The 15,744-nt window shown below is 32.7% G+C and overlaps 2 pseudogenes; one reads left to right on the top strand and one right to left on the bottom strand.

The window, feature by feature from the left end:
- Positions 1-6,033: 6,033 nt before the first annotated feature.
- Positions 6,034-10,608, top strand: LOC120133448 (annotated as a pseudogene).
- A 1,419-nt stretch (positions 10,609-12,027) lies between these two features.
- On the bottom strand, positions 12,028-15,744 carry LOC120133470 (annotated as a pseudogene).

Here is a 15,744-nt window from a genome sequence, read left to right as displayed (position 1 = left end):
GATTCTAGAGTCATCATAAATATCATACGATCATCGTAATTACCAGTAGATTGTCATTTTATATTGATATGGTTGTCATCCATAAGATTTGATTGTCAAAGTCACATAAGAGATCGGTGAAAGGTAACTATGAGGGATGATGTTAACAAATTGTTAGTATTTTTTGATAGATTTACTTGGAAGGTATAACAATGTTCAAAGATTTATATTTTTATTAAAAAAATAAAAAAAATGTAAATACAAATAATAGATCAAATAAATATAATATATCATTAGAATCACTTCATATATATTTTTTAAAATAAGATACTGAACCCATTTGAGTAATGGAAGTAAGAGTAGTAAAAGAGTATAAAAGTAAAAGTTGGTGGAAAGCCGTCTTTTATGGCAGTTAATTGTGTCGGACCATGCATGTGTTTTGCCACTTGAAGATATTTGGTACCCTTTTTCTTTCTTCTTTTGATTTGGGTTTATTTGAACATGTTATGATCAACTATATTTTGAAGCCAAGGTTGTTTGTTTGTTCAAGGCATGATAGGTTGAGGGCAGAATGTGAAGCAGTCTAAACATGGATGAGTGGGGACAGTGGTGGTTGGTCGAATTTTAGAATTGCAAATCAAAGGCACAATAATACAAGTTGATAATAAAAATGAAGCTTTGGATACTTCCCCAGTCCTAAGCTATTGATGCCTTTGATTTTACTCTTTGCTTCACAAGGTTGTGGTTTCATCTTTTGTCGTCACGTGTCCTCATAAAGCGTTGTTTTCTTTATTAATTGTAGGAATATATTAACATAAGTTTAAAGTATGAATACTATATATGAAGATTGTTTAACTACGTATTTTATTTATTTATTTAAACATGCATTGCATTTTATCTTTATTTTTAATTTTTTGACTGTCGGAGGTCTTCCACGGAAGCTGCTCTCAACTTGAAGTTAGGAGACATCCTACTATCTTACCTCTCCTTATCTCATTATATATGAAAATAGGGTTTTGTTATTGTTTAAATTATATTTCAAAGGATGCAATAAAGTATTCTTGTTATTATGATATAATAAAAGTCGTTGAAATCTGATGGTGTCGTATTCATTTCAAATGGAATTAATATAAATATGAGATAAAGATGTGAAAGCTATTCCCACCATTTAATGCATCGTGTCAACCAAAGCCTTTTTCAGTTATCTATGGAGTAATATATTTGAGTTAACACTCAATTTCTCTCAATCATGTGGGCACTTAAAATTATATTTTATTAGGCTTGTGAATAAAGTGCAAATTGATTATTATTTTTTAAATGAGTATATGAGTTTGAAAAAAAATATTTAGATTTTAGATTTTAAATTATTATTTAAGATTAATATATTTTTTAATAATTAATAAAAATATTAAACATAACATTTAACGGACTTGGTTAATCAAATACCATTTGAATAATTTGATGGGCTGTGAAGATGCCAAATCAATATAAATATCAAGTTTTTTTTTTAAGTTCAAGTATCATTATGGAAAAAAGTTATTAAATCCATGCATAATTTGTATATATTTTTTAATTTTTTTTAAAAAAAATTAGAGATAGATATATATATTTGATACGTGAATTTCATTTCAAAATTTAGTTTTTATTATTTCTTGTCTAATTAGATATTCAAATTTTATCTTAAAATTCAATGTAATATCTAAAATTTTTATTCAACTATATACTTCACTGTTTAATTTCGGAAAATTCTAGAATATATGAATGTCGAACATTGATATTCACCGCTAATTTTATAAGATAAAATTTATAAATGAACATTAAACTATATCAAAATGATCTTTTTAGACACCAAACTTTCAAAAGTTATATAATAGACATTAAATTTTAGATTTTGTTACAAAATCGGCACAACACCATGGTCTATCATTAAAGAGATGACGTGTCATGCTAAATTAATAGAAAATATCTTATTTGACCCTTTAATTGTAATTAAGATTTCATTTTATTATTAATTTTAATTAAAATAATTTTTATTATGTCCCTTAAATTGAAAACAAAATGGATATAAATAAATTAAATACTATTTTTAGTGTCATATTATAAATGTTGATTTTATATCATATAAATTACTTGACACATTATTAAAAGTTAAGGATTGCTTCGATTATTTTTATTTAAGTTTGGATGTATTTTTCTTATTAATGTGATACTATACTTTTCTGGATGCATTTTTTAAAATTGTGTTTTAACTTTTTGAACAAAAGTCATGCTTGAATCATATCATTTAATAAAAAATAATTATATTGTTTGATAATTTAATTTTTAGATCTCGTAAATTATAAATTTTTTATTTTACAAATACGGTCATGATTAATAAATAAATAGTTATAAGATAATTTGATGAATGAAAAAATTTCAAAAAACTATAATTTTTTATTTTCAAAATAAATTATTTTCATAAATATTTTTTTAAAAAATCCAAAATTTCTAATTTCTTTAGTAAATTATTACTTAAAAATATTGAAAAAAAATATCAGAATAAAATTTTAGTTATAGTTGAGGGACCAAATGAGATATTTTCTATTAATTTAGCTTGTCATGTCACCCCTTTAATAATATTTCACAATAATTACTTATTTTTAAATAAAATTCAAAGTTTAATGTCTATTTTATAACTTTTAAAAATCTGATGACAAATTAAATCATTTTATTAAATTTGATGATCATTTATGAATTTCACCATATTTTTATGTTAGTAATGCATATCGGTAGACATCATTAGTGGTGTACATCATTGTGTGTCACTCACTCTAGACTCATCCGTTTAACTTGAATGAATACATATAATTTTGAACTAATTTATATAAGAAAATCAAGTTTATATATCCATCCGAAATCAAAGAGCTACATTTGCATCACCATATGAATCAAAAAGTTAAATTTATGTATTAATTTAAAATAAAGAAAACTAATTTAATATCTAATTATATATTAGACAAGTTTAAATATCAAATTTAGAAATAATAATAATAATAATAATAATAATAAAATAATAATAATAATTAATTGAGCTAAACTTAGAGGATCATCCGTGACACGATCTTGGGTCTTCCAGGACCCAATCCAACCTTATAAGTTGGACCATATAATTAAATTACATGAACTGAAATTAGTTTACAACGATTTAATGGCTTTAGCGTGCCATCCTTTTCAAATGATATGAACTTTTATTAATCAACAATCACATAACATTGCACGTGGTTAAGGCTTTCATTTGATTAGGATTAGTGAGGAATTAATTGGGTATTACTTTCCCTTTTATTTTATATGATTTAATTTAATTTTTAATTATTTTTTAAATTTTAAATATTATAAATATTTTAACTCAACTAATATTTCGACCCCATGAATACTAACAATTATTACTTTTTATGAAAATTGTATTTAACTATTTGTAATCTAAGAATGGTAAGCAGAAATGCTATAAATATCATAAAATTGATATTACAATTGTTTCTTAATTATAAAAACAAATGTATATTAGTAAAGAAAAATTCTACGATGCTCGACGAGTGTGGATGGGCATCGTTAACGAATTAATTTATAAAACGTTAAATTATAAAATACTAAACATATAATTATAATTTAGTTAAAAATCTAAATGTAATTTAATTAAAATACAATATTTATAAAACATTAGTCTTTAGGGTAAACTATATCATTGACCACCTAACTATTTATCCCTTTTATTTTAACCACCAATTTTTAAAATTTGTCAATCGAGTCACCTAACTATTTAAATCTTTTCAATCAAGCCACCTACCGTTAAATATTAACGGAGGAGATGATGTGGAAGTTAATAAAATTTGTATAATTATACATTTAGTCCTCATTACTTACACATTCTATTAATTTGACCCTAACTTTTAATTAATTCAATAAATTTAATTCTTGAACCGATGGTGACATGTGTCACTATGTGATTGGATGTTTTTCTTAATATTTTTATTTATTTTAATAAAATTTCCATCCAATCAAATGGTGCCACATGTCACTAATTGAATGAATAGAAAATAAACTAAATCAAGAACCGTTGCTAGTGGGATTTGGACCTAAGATGTGAGGAGAGGAAGCAAATGTCCTAACCACTCGGTTACACCATTCAAATGACAAACTTATCACGACATAATATATTTAGTTAATGACAATAAAAAAAGAAAAATAACCTAATAAGAACTCCAATATGAAATAATTGAATAATACGAAAATAAGATATATATATATATACACAAATATTATAACTCATTAATATATGAATGTATTTTATTTATATTTTAAATCATTTTAATGAAAAAAATAAAAAATAAAAAATAATTTTAATTTTAATTTCAATTTTAATTTTAATATATTATAATTGAAATATAATGAAGAGCTTTGTTGACTTATAATTTTTCTGATAGTTGAGGGCTTATCGTAGTAAACATTTTAACTTATGCATTGACTTGTTTATATCCTAGTTAGAGTAAGATTTTTTTTATTTTATTATTTATCCATTATATATTTGAAGAAAATTTTAGGTGAAACTTGATTTTATTGAATTAGTCTATTTTAATATAGAGTTGTTAAATAAGATTAGATCGACATTATAATATTTTAAAATGTAATATATGATACATTTCAATTCAATAAAATTAGAATAATGAAGAAAAATTATTAATTTAAAATATGTAAAATAATACATTTCAATTATAACATATTAAATTTACTTTTATTTTACTTTTTGCATTAAATGTGATTTAAAATATAAATAAAACATATTCATTTATTAATCAATTATAATATTTGTATTTTAGTTAATTTACATTTAGAATTTTAAAGTAAGAGGGGTAAATAGTTAGGTGGTCAATGGTATAGTTTACCCTAAAAACTAATATTTTATAAATATTGTATTTTAATTAATTTACATTTAGAATTTTAACTAATTTATAATTATATGTTTAGTACTTTATAATTTAACTTTTTATAAATTAATTTAATTATGCTCATCATTAACGGTATTTATCCGTACTCGTTGAGGGTGGAAGCACCATTCGTCTGCTGACACATGTGAAATAATGTTCGCAAAAAGCTACTAATTAGAATAGTGTTGTAAGAACAAGAATATAGTGCAAAAGATAAATAACGAGGGCCTTTTGACTAAAAATGAAGCTTGCCATGTGAGAGTTACATTATTTATTGTGCAATTTATTTGATTGTCGTATATTATTTTTTATAAGAGAAAGTGGAAGTGATTGTTTCAAATTAATTTTGGAAAATAGTATTAACTAAAGTGACATTATTTAGTGGATTTAGTAAACAATCATTATATATTTTATTAATCATAAAACATCTCATTCTTGTAGAGAAGAGGATATGAACTTTTCATTTATAGAGGATGCCGGGAAAATGTTGGATAAATTGATCGTGAGAGATTGTATGTTTTGGAATACTATGCTTAATGGGTGTGCACTAGTTACGCAGTTCGATAAGGCTTTGGGAGTGTTTAGGAGTAGTCCCATTTAGTATAAAACATTAAAATTATTATAATCATTTGGAACAATGTAGGTTTCAATACTATCATGGCAATCCTAGTACATATGTTGTGCCCTTTTGATAAAGGGTTAATATTCAAAACCTATTTTAGGAATTTAAGATGAATTTAAAATAACATACAAAATTCTCTCTTTATCTTTTTCTTTTTCTCATTTGGACAATACTTAGATTTTTGCGTTTTTTCTCTCCCCTTTTCTGTTCCTCCTACATTGTACATTCCAAAAGCACCAGCCAGAAAACAATTACTGTGAGTTATCTGTAACTATATTTTTTTTATAAATAATATATTTAATATACACATGCAATTCAACATAGCGTCGCTGTCGTAATTCATTTGTTTTTCTTTTAATCATTTGCTACATTCTGACAAATTCTGGAAAAATTTTGTCACGAAGGTGATTTTTGATATTATCCACAGGACTAAGGGGACTCGTGTTGCAAAACACATGAGCCTTCTGCAAAATGTTTGGTGGTGCTTACAAGTCTCAGCTTATTGGAGGTCAGAAGGAGAAATTTGTTAGGTACTAATTAATATACGGTATGCAACCTTTTTCAATTTTGTTTACTACGTATTTCTTTTGCATTTTAGGTGACATAAAGCAGGCAGTCTTTTATGTTGAGAATCTTACCTATTGTTGTTTTTTCGTTTGATTTTATGGGTCAGAATATGGTTTAAACTAATGCCTGAACTTTGCCTGTATTTTGAACTCCAGGTTGGACGACTTAGACTCTCCAATGTCGATGGCCTCTGGAGCTGGCTACAAATACAGGGAGCAAGGAAAGAAGGCATCCAGAAAATCATTTAATATAGGGATGATGACAGCACCGGGAGGACTATTACTACTCGGTCGCAGCCTCAAATCTGAGGTCACGCGAGTTGTGGTCCGATAAGATGATATTTGATCCCCAGGATAAATCTATTTTGCTATGGACTAGGTTCTTTGTTGTGTCCTGCATTCTCTCGGTATATGTTGATCCACTGTTTTTCTATCTACCCAACCTCAATAGTTGAGGAATTGATGTGAGGTTGGGAATCACCACCACTCCTGTTCAGACAATTATCGATGCTTTCTACCTCATTCGTATGGGTCTTCAGTTCCGTACTACATATATTGCGCTGTTGTCACTTGTGATAGATCCTGCACAGATAGCCACACGAAAGTCGTCACTTCATTGTCGATTTTCTTTCTGTGCTCCCCATGCCACAGGTTTGAGAAAACTACTTGCTTCAACAATCTCTATATCTAGAGTTGTGCTAGTAGATTAGAAAATGCTATTACTATTAGCTACTTTATAAAATTCTATTGAAAGTTCAATCACTGAATTTCATGTTAGTGGTAGTTTGCAGTTGATATGATTATCTGCTTTGCAGACTAGCATTCTTATATATCCACCCATGTGGTCCTGCATTGTACAACATATATTAAGAATAATATTATAAGAATTGTATAACGAAAAGAAACGATCTCTAAGACTTTCACAAAATAAAGAAAAATACCACTTTTTTATGTTGCTGATCTGAGCATACTTTCCTGCAATATAGGCTTTGTTAGATTTAAGGACGCATGGAGCAATTTGTTACGTTTAATCATTGCGATGTTATGTTATGGTAGCATAACATACTGCATGCAGCTGTGTGTTCTGAATTGCATAAGATGAGAAATGGTTCTTTCTCTTAATTGCTTCCTTGTCTGAAGATGGTGGAGTGGAAATATCTTCACAAATCAAAAGGTTCAGAGGTATGGGCGACAAAACAGGCATTGCTAATCATTGTATTCCTTCAGTATATTCCTAGGTTTCTTCGCTTTGTACCATTAACTTCAGAACTAAAGAAGACAGCCGGTACTTTCGCTGATAGCGCTTGGGTTGGTGCTGCGTACTATCCGCTATGGTGCATTCTTGCCAGTCACGTAAGTTGTCAGTTTGCTATTACACGAACTTTTTCATTTTTGCAATTCTATCCCGGTCATGACAAACTGTGGATGCTTGAATGTCCGGCTTTCGTAAGGTGATGGGGGGTGTTATTTTAACAGTGGATTAATGTTTTACTTGAATTAGTTTAACCATGTTTAAGTGTCTGAATCGATAATCAATGCTTTCGATAAGTGTTATAATTATTTCAAAACTTCAGTCTCATCTAAGATTTCTTCAGTTAATCTTATAAGATTAGTTGAGATGTTCTCTTGGCCATTCAAGGTAATGAATTATATATATTTGTTACTTATGTATCTTCATATACCTCATGTTCTACCATAGAATCCGACTTGAGCATCCATGATCAATAACATAAGGTAAAATATAGAATATGGAAGTGGCTAAAAGTTGTATTTTCTTCTTCAAATTGGTTGCATTGGTCAATTTGATATACAACACTGCACAAGTTTGACAAGTTTGAGATATAATATGCAGATAGTCGGGGCCGTTTGGTACTTACTGGCAGTAGAGCGTAAAGATACATGCTGGCGAATTGCTTGTCAAGAAAGTGGAAAGTGCAACATAGATTTTTTGTACTGCGGCAACAAGCATATGCAAGATTTTCCAGAATGGCGAAGGGTGAGAAACAAAGAACTTGATAGTCAATGTGCTCTTGAAGATGATGATGCACCATTCAATTATGGGATATACACACGAGCTATAAAATCTGAGATTACTTCATCCAACATCTTTTTCCCGAAATTCTGTTTCTGTCTCTGGTGGGGTTTACAGAATCTAAGGTCTGCACTTTCTCTTCGATACACAACACACATTTTTATTGGACATGGTACATGCTCAATACTAGTATGTCCAATTTTTGAAGTTTTCCATGTATTTGGAGGATCCTTGAAACGGTATTCAGGCTATATATGTGGTTGGTTCTCACAGGATAAAAGAAATTTTCTTCTCGTCTGTCATCGGTTTTGACGATTGAGTTCCGTATAGTTTCTATTAGATTCTTTTACTGTACTCCTGGGAGTTGCATTAACTGATTAAAATTCATTTTATTTTGTGCAGTACACTTGGTCAGGGCCTTGAAACCAGCACATATTCAGGAGAGGTTCTCTTTTCCATAGCAATAGCCATCTTTGGACTTATCCTCATGGCACTTGATCGGAAACATGCAGGTAAATTGAAAACCTTTGCCACGTGTTAATGTTCAAAATAATTTTTGGTCATCAAAAAGATGCATGTTAAGTCCTTTGATTTCCACTTTTCATTGTACAAGTCATAAGCCTGGAAGTGCCTGAACTCCAAACCTGCTGGATACCATATTTTGAGGATGTTAACATGAACAATCTGAGAAAAACCTCGAGTTTGGAGTTCATGTTAACATCCTTAAAAAATAATATGTTAATATTTGGTTTTGATTCTGGCTTTGATTATGAATTCTGTTTTCTAAGTTATGAGCATGATTCTCAAAACTACCAGAAATGGCTTGAAGTTAACAGTCAAGTGATTATTGCACGTTAATCTTTGCAGGAAGAGGAAAACAAACAAAATAATACGTTACCCTATACAACGGTGCTGAAGTCTGAAGGTTTCTTGTGATTGCAACAGACGTACCTTCAGTCTCTTACGGTTCGTCTTGAGGAAATGAGAATCAAAAGGCGTGACTCCGAGTTATGGATGCATTATCGTGCACTTCCTGAGGATCTCAAGGAGAGAGTTTGGCGCTACGACTGATACAAATGGATGGTGACTCGTGGAGTTGACAAAGAGAACTTAGTCCAGAGTTTACCAAAAGATCTGTGGAGGGACATTAAGCGACATCTCTGTTTGAATCTGGTCCGAAGGGTAAGGATCTCTATACATTAAGTGACATCACGCAACTGTTAAATTTCCGTGGATGACCTTAGTGTATGCTTCATACATTACATGTTGTCAAAAGTTGCACATTGCTTTTCTTTCCTTGCCTGTTTAATGTCTACTTCATCATGTAGACTATCCACCTTATGAGCAAACTTTGAGATTGGATTTGATTTCCTTTAAACACTTGTTGCGGTATGCAGGTTCCTCTGTTTGCCAATATGGATGAGAGGTTACTTGATGCAATATGTGAGCGACTCAAACCAAGTCCATACACAGAATACACTTACATAGTCCGTGAAGGAGATCCAGTAAATGAGATGCTTTTCTTCATAAGTGGTCGCCTCAAGAGTGTGACGACAGATGGTGGGAGGAGTGGTTTTTTCAACAGAGGTTTGCTGAAAGAGGGGGACTTTTGTGGTGAGGAGCTCTTGACTTGGGCGCTTGACCCCAAAGCTAGTTCCAACTTACCATTATCTACAAGAACAGTCATGGCTTTAACCGAGGTGGAGGCTTTTTCTTTAGAAGCTCAGTTCAGACGCCTCCATAGGAGGCAGGTTCAGCACACCTTCCGGTTCTACTCACAGCAATGTCGGACTTGGGCTGCCTGCTTCATCCAAACTGCTTGGCGCAAGAAGGGGCGTGGCTGGGGAGGCGCGAACTGCGTGACCGTGCAGGGTCACCAAAAAAATATATATATAGTGGCGTTTTTCCAATAAACGCCACTATAGATGGACCTATTGCGACGTTTTTTCAAGAAACGCCACTATTATTGTGTAGCCCCAAAAAAGTATATATATAGTGGCGTTTTTCCAATAAATACCACTATAGATGGACCTATTGCGACGTTTTTTCAAAAAAACGCCACTATTGTTATCCCTAAATCGAATATATCTAAAAATAGGGCCCTTTATAAGAATTTGTACAGGCCCCCGAAATCCTAGCCACGGCCCTGGGCGCAAGCATGTGAAAAGGAAAGAAGCGGAACTTCGACCTAAGGAAGAGGAGGAGGAGGAGGATCTAGACTATATTTATGACAGGCCTTACTTGATAGAACTGATAGCGCTGCCGAATCCCACAGCCTTCGTGCAACTGTATTTGCGTCACGGTTTGCAGCTAATCTTCGCGGACAAAAGAGTAAAGGCTCGACTAGTTCAAAGAGCTTGCTCAAGGTTTCGAAGCCAAAAGATCCTGATTTCTCCGATCTTGACTCATAAAATCCAATGAACTATTTCTGCTCCATACTTGAACAAGTTCAAGGTGTTTTGGTATCTGTTGGTCTTCAGAAACAATTTTACTTTAGTTAACTCTGGTTTAACTTCATCTCATACACATGCCTGCTAACTTTATTTAACGCGCACACACAGCCCTGAAAAAAAAAGAAAAGGGGCTACGAATGTGGGTATTTGAATGTTAAATCTGCTGGATTTTACATGATAGAAGCATGAATCCAAGACATAACTCTTGGCTTTGTACAATGACATTAATTTTTCTTGAAAAATACTTGTATATATAGATGATTGATCATATGTATATATTTAAAGTTGAGCATGACACTTATTTTTTACTTTATTTCTAATACTAACCTCAACTTCCTTTTATGTGGAAGTATATCCACATGATCCAACGAATTCGAAACCATAATTTTTATTTGTCCAATCGCAATCTTATTTATATTGAGCTCATTTTACAACCAGATGTGTATGGTTTATTATGATTTAAAGCTTCAAAATTTAGTACTAACAACTAGTTGGTCTAGTGGAATGAGGTTCTAGATTCCTTCAACAAGATCAAGAGTTCGAATAATGACGTTTGCGAATGGAATAAATTGGGTTGGGAGGGTCACCATCATAATGGACCTCTGCAAAATCTGATCTAAACTAGTCGATCAATAAATTTGATACAAGTGATTAATTCAAAAAGAACTTCAAAACTCAGTAACTTGCATGGCAACTGCTAGAACAGGTCAAGATTATGGCATAAACTGCTGTTTTATTACCAAATTAAAAGTTAAGAGGAAAAAAGAAAAAGAGATTCGACTGATATTTATCAAGAAGTCGTATGAAAAACCTTGAATTTCACTTTACTTCCTCATTACTTTCTTCTCCAGTCCCCACTAGTCTGAACTAGTTAAGAGGGGAATCTAAACGAAGGGGCTTAAAGAAATCTATAAGGTAAAAAAAATGTTCCGTGCATCGTCAAATTTCACCATCTATATCTTTTTGTTTTTTGAAAAAAGGTGAGGTCTCGTTAAAAATCTCTTCGTAATCGAAAATTAATTGGAGATTAAAATTCGAGCAACGGAAGGGGGGGAAATTCATTCAATACCAAAAAATAAGAACAAATCCAGCCAAACGGCCACAGCTATTCGAGCCAATTACAAAAGGAAACAAGCTATTCAGTACCACAGACACTCCCCTGAAACAAACAGGGTGTAAACCAACACCTAATAGACCTTCTACCCCATTCACGACTCAACCCAAGGCAGCTTTGGCTGAACCATCAGCTTTGATGTTAATATTACTATGGATAAAACGAAAAACCAGCCAATCTTCTAGACACATATTGTTGTAAAGCCATTCATCTGCACAATTTGCACTGTTTATGCGAGATTTGCATCAAACCCAACAAAATCAGCTCCTCATCTATATGCGAGACATCTCGTTGTATGCAACAGTCATTCGGTTGCTCAACTACGCCATGCAGAAGATACCTCCAATTCAACATCCTCTTCCCACCTAGTGGAAGTCTGCAATAATAGACAACTTCATTAGTTGGTTAGCTAATTAGATTTTCAGGATACTTAATCTCTGCTACATAATATACATGTATGTATATATCCATACTACGTTGCCAAAATGTGTGTATTTTTTAACAATCTGGTACAAAATGGGTTCCTAATTTCTGAGAATACCAAGCTGATGTTCGAAGGAACATTAAGGCCTAATTCGATGTAAAACCGGAAGGAAAAAGTAAGTTGGAACCTTTTTTCAGGGAGGCATAGAGGATATTGCTATGAGCATTCAGTTTAAGAATCTCAAATGATACACGGAAATGTAAAATAGAATAGATGAAAAACCTTGTATCCTCGACGAAGAAATTCTAGTTGGCTTACTTGTTCCTCTTGCAAATTGCAATCCAAGGACCCGCAGCAGTTCTTCCTTGGTCTAGACAAAACCGAATAATGAAAATCATTAGAAAGAACGTAACATAAAATGACCAACAGTCGAGGTAGATACCTCTCCCAGTGTGAAACGAGTTGCACTCTCAGCTACACAAGCATAAGAACATTCTGCTTGCTTTAGCATCACCTGCCAAGGTCCTGCACAGATTCTAAGTTAAAACAAGGAGATATGTAAATACATGTCGTTACGGCCCAAATCTGATTGCAAGTTAAAAGCTTGTTTTTCAGAAAGCAGCGAGCAGAGCCTAACGAAAAGAGCTTATACATTTTGAGAGATGCAAATCTGCAAGCACTAAGTTGCCGTAGTTGATTTGTAACTTTTTCAATCTATGATGTGACACAAAAGGAACAGTTAAATGGTAAATTTCAAGAAGGTTTACTTCCTCACAAGGATACTGGTGAAATAGTGCTCCACTGTAGTTCACGACAAAAGGTGCAACAGCTACCGTCTTACAACATTTGGAAGGGAAATGGTCATTAGAACTGTGTCAGAAATTAAACTCAATGAAGCTAAACAATGCATTTAACAACTACCTTGGAGTACTCCCTAATCCGTATATAGAACACAGGGATGAATTGTGAAAGAAATCGATGGTGCAAATCTTGAGAGGAAATCCCAAAAGACCCAAGTCAGCACTGCAAACATAAGCAGCCCCAATAAAAAGTAAATTCACTGATCTTTTATTAAATGCTGAAAAAAAGTAGTAAAGTTATACCGCAAAGTGTGAAGTTCAAGATTGAATAGAAGTGTGGGGGTTGACAGTGCATATTTTCCCTGCAAAATCAAAGCACAGTCACACAAACAGGAAGAAATAAAGACGACATCAATATGTTATTCCCCTAGGCTAAATTTTAACCATGTACTGACTCAATATATCTCAGTGAAGATTATTTAAATTATTTCCTGTTTGAAATAATCAGTGATCAGACATGATTATTCATGCATAACTTCAAAAGTCCACCATTTGAAGGTCAAGCACGTAGCAAGCTATAAATAGAAGATAAATAGTCTCGTGAAAGGAGTGAAAGGCCGTGCAAAAGCATAAGAATCATACCACATACTTCTCTATAACAGAAAGTTCACGTGTGCTACAATTAATAAATATATAAAGAGTTGGTGACTCCTTGGATTCCCAACGACCTGCATTGCGAGATTGCAGAATGTTCAGTCTTGTGCGTAAGTAGAAACAGTGTAAGAGAATATGAAAATTTGAAGCAATAAAGTAACCCAATTCATTGATATATAGAAAGGAAAATTCCCATACAAAGCTCGATGTTCAGGAACAAACCTTCATTTTCATCTTCAAAATTAAAATCCAGAGTGTTCTCGATAGATTTGAAGAATGTGGTGACAGCTCCACTAGGGACATCGTCAAGGGAGCCTATAGATATACCATCAATCTGAAAGGAAGAATCAATAATTAAAATCCCTGAACTCCAAAGGCAACTATGCATGAATAAGGGATTATGAACTTAAGGCAAAAGGTTAAAAGTGTACTGCCCCTATATAAAAGTTATAACTGCATGATTAGACATGTTATATCTTCAAATATAAGAGCCTCATAGACCCTTAAACCATCCGAGGAATAAATGCATATAAAGGCCAAATGACCAATGAGGCACCCCATGTGTACTTCAGTGGCTGAAAAACAACGAAACCCTTGCCATGGAAAGTGTCCACCTTGACAGAGTGGCACAGAAAAATAGAAAGTAATCTAGAGTAATTCGTTTTATTACCGTGTCAAGGGCTGCTTTGAAAAGTTCTGAGGCCCTGCGCTTTTCTGGTTTACCGGGAAATAAGAAATTACACTTACCTTGGAACGAAAGGAACAATTTTTCAGCAAAGTGAGAATCTTACTATGCAAGATCGACTTTCCATTTTCTGTTGGAGTTTCCTGGCAAAAGCCAAGACAAGTTGAATGTTGGCATCGATGAAATCATCTGAAGATCCCTTCACATATTTAGACATCAGAGAAAATTATGTACTATAACAATTCTCCTTGAATATCATCATTATCAATTAGTATATTATGATTTATGAAGGTACTACACATAGAACAGAGGCAACAGTACCAAATTTAGGTTTCCATTTCCTATTACTAAACCAAATAGACAGATTAGAAGCAAAAGCAAGGTACAAAAAGTTATAAAAAGTAATTGCAGTAAATTTTAAAAAGAGGAAGAAAATACATGAAGGGCCATTCAACTCATCTGAGAAGTGAAGAAACGAAAGAGGTAACTTATAAGAAGAAATGTTGCTCGGCAAGGGCCTGGAAAGGCAGAAAATCCATACACATAAAAGGACCAAATATTAGAGGGGGAAAAAGTAAATAGACAATAAAATGAAATGCTTAACCAAACTGAATGAACTGATGAAGCATGCATGAAACTTATGAGATCACAAGAAGATCCTCATACAATTTCATACCAGTAAGTTCTACTAGCTAAGGCCCAGAGAAAAATATTCACTCACATGAAAGTATAATCAACTACTGCCTAGTGGTTAATGCCTATAGACACACCACCCAACAGTTTCACATGAAAGTATTATATTTCTTTTAAGAATAAAATGTGACTATGTTTACATTAAATATTAGGAAGCATAAGCAGATAGAACTTAAACGGGAAACTACTATTAACAGGTGTTTTCGTAAGTTAAACCGGCAAAGCTTGTCATACTAAACAGGTCAGCAAAATTGGGATTGCTTTGGTCCTTTGGATAACTAAAGGGGAAATGGGAATCAAGAAAAATATTTTGTAAGCCTCATAATACCCAAACAAAAGGAAAAAAATTCTCAAATTAAGAGAACGATAGAAAACGTACGGGAAATCAATCTCGAGACGGGTTTGGCCATCTTGAATAGCATAAGCGAGGGAGTTAGCAGCATCAGTTACGAGAACATCGTATGACTTAGGTTTGTAAAGCGCCACTCCTTTCTTGGGATCGAAGCTCTGCGTCGATGCTGCAGCGGGAGGGGTTGTTTCCTTGTTGTCTTTGGTGGCGCATTGGATTGGAATTCTTGGTCTGACAGAGAAAGTGGGGACAGGATGATAAGAAGCAAGGTGAAAGGGAACGAGGGAATGGCGACGTGGACAGATCGAGAGAGGTGAATAAATAGAGACGGTCATGAAAGCCATGGCCATTGTAGCTGCTGGGCTGGTTTTGCTGAAGGACTCTATAACTAGCAGAGAGACGCGATGGAAAC

Source organism: Hibiscus syriacus, unplaced genomic scaffold (assembly GCF_006381635.1).
Source record: "Hibiscus syriacus cultivar Baekdansim isolate YM2019G1 unplaced genomic scaffold, ASM638163v2 tig00110580_pilon, whole genome shotgun sequence".
Taxonomy (NCBI): domain Eukaryota; kingdom Viridiplantae; phylum Streptophyta; class Magnoliopsida; order Malvales; family Malvaceae; genus Hibiscus; species Hibiscus syriacus.
Note: the sequence above shows the minus strand (reverse complement) of the source record. Positions and strands in the feature narration are given on the sequence as shown.